Source organism: Belonocnema kinseyi, chromosome 10, assembly GCF_010883055.1.
Source record: "Belonocnema kinseyi isolate 2016_QV_RU_SX_M_011 chromosome 10, B_treatae_v1, whole genome shotgun sequence".
NCBI classification, from domain to species: Eukaryota; Metazoa; Arthropoda; class Insecta; order Hymenoptera; family Cynipidae; genus Belonocnema; species Belonocnema kinseyi.
The window spans coordinates 1,422,014-1,424,498 of NC_046666.1; the positions used below are offsets into that span (position 1 = coordinate 1,422,014).

General features: G+C 26.1%; 1 protein-coding gene across 3 annotated transcripts in view; it reads left to right on the plus strand.

The window, feature by feature from the left end:
• The window catches only part of LOC117181639 (protein abrupt-like), a 156,135-nt gene that overhangs the window by 13,535 nt on the left and 140,115 nt on the right, over positions 1–2,485 (plus strand). The window lies entirely within an intron of this gene.

Genomic DNA, 2,485 nt, shown 5'->3' on the forward strand with positions numbered 1-2,485 from the left:
TGTTTTTTTGAACCTAAGAACTTTTTTTGTAAATAAAATATCGAGCTGAAACTTTGGGAAATGTATTAGAGTAAAATAAAGTACGTTTAGGTACTGCATTTTGGCAGGAACTTCACTGAAAATTATTTTATCTTTTTTCTGAACCTCGACATATTTTGAACGTTCCAACTTTTTTTATACATAAAATATCGGTCTCAAACTTTGAGAAATGCAAGAACCGAAAGAAAACTACGTTAAAGTACAAAGTTTAATAATAAAAGATTTAAAAAAATATATTTCAACAATCAATTCCAACGGAATCAGCCGGTAAGGTTGTACACGAAAATATGAAACCTGGCGGCCACTAGACGAGGCTCTAGAGGGTTCGTATTTTCGTGTACAACGTTACCGGCTGATGCCGTTGGAATCGATTGTTAAAATATATTTTTTTTACATCTTTTATTGTTAAGCTTTGTACTTAAATGTAGTTTTCTTTCGGCTCTTGCATTTCTCAAAGTTTGAGACCGATATTTTATGTATAAAAAAAGTTCGAACGTTCAAAAAATGTTGAGGTTCAGAAAAAAGATGAAATAATTTTCAGTGAAGTTCCTACTAAAATGCAGTACCTAAACGTACTTTATTGTACTCTAATACATTTCCCAAAGTTTCAGCTCGATATTTTATTTACAAAAAAAGTTCTTAGGTTCAAAACAATATTCAGTGAACTGAAAAACTGTGGCCGGTAATATAGATATTTAGCTGTGTCACATGCCCTTAAATGAAAATGTTTCATCACCGCTCTGAACTCGTTTTTTTCCATTTTTCTTAACGAACAATTTTCTTTTTTTCAATTGGTTATAAAAACACGTAAACTCAGAAGATGTGGACTGTGACTGCACCATATATCTAGTCGGGAGTGGTGCTGACTGAAAACAGATGATTTGGAGTGATTCGCGCGCCATCTGTTGGCCATTCTAAGGACTTATTGAACTACCCTCGTACTAATTTTGCCTTTTCCCCATTTTCTTCATTCCTTTTCACTTCTTCTTGATTCATTTATCATTTTTTTTTTATTTTCCGATTTTGATATTTCTGACCTCTTCCGTGAATTTCATTGAAATGCGAAAAATAATTTTAATATTTTAGTCATTTAAAACGACCGGGAAAAAATTAATTTTGTTGGAAGATTCATTTTAATTGAACATTCATCTTTTTTTAAAGTGTAACGAATTTGTTGAAAATCAAATTTTCAACAAAAAATTTAACTTCTCGAGTGGAAATTTAACTATTTTTTCTAAAAATGCATTTCTTTTTGGTTACGAATTAAACTTTTAACGGAAAATTCAACTATTCCATTTTTGTTTGAATTTTGTATTTTTTTTTTTTTTAAATGAAAATTCAACTATTTGGTTGAAAAATGAGATTTTTTATTTAAAAATTAAAATTTTTTTTAATTCATGTAATTTATGGGAATTTTGTTTTTTTTTTTTTTGTAAAAAATTAAAATTATTGGTAGAAAGTTAATTTTTTCAACTGAAAATTTAACCATGCCCTTTGAGTTGGAACTGGACCTTTTCTAATTAAAAATTGAACAATTCGGATGTAAATCTGTCTTTTTTAATTGAAAATTCACGTATTTTGTTTTTAAAAAACTCCTTTTATTATTAAAAATCGAACTTTTTGGTAAAAAATAATTTTTTTTTCTTTGAATATTAATCTCATTGCTTGAAAATTTTTCTTTTTGGTTGAGAATCCAAGTATTTAAGTTAAATATTCCTCATTTTACTTAAAAAATCCTTTTTTATGATATAACTAAATTTACTTGGTTGAAAAATAAACTATTTTGTTGAAAATTAATTTTTTTATTAGATTCATTATTTTAATTAAAAATTAATTTTTTTATTTGTTGAAAAGTGAGCTATTTTATTGGAAAATTGTTTTTTCTTTGGACGAAAAGGAATTTTTTTACTAAAAATTGAACTATTTTATTGACAATTTGTTCCTTCTTTGGTTGAAAATAATTTTTTTTAAACTGTAAATAAGTTTAGTTGAAAATTCATTTTTTTTTAATATGGATTTTTCTACTGTAAATCTAATTATTTAATTTTTTATTGAAAAATGTTTTTTTTTTAAATTAAAAATTCATTTGTTATAATAAAAATCTAACTATTCCATTTTCTGTTGAAAAATTTTTTTTTTCTAGTTCAAAATTCAACTATTTGGTTCAAAATTCATTTTGTTTGATTGAAAATTCAACTATTTTGTTAAAATTCGCCTATTCTGTTTAAAAATGGTATTTTTCGGTAGAAAATTAATCCACTTGTTTGAAAATTAATCGTATTTTTAAAAAATTCAACAATTTATAGAAGTTTTGGGATCCGCTGCAGCGGTGTCTACGTATATACCATCAAAATAAAAACTTTGGGTGCGAATTCGCACTAGTGTACCGTTTGAGGTTTAATATAGTAGGTATTCAATGAATATGTATATAAATTTTGGGATCCGC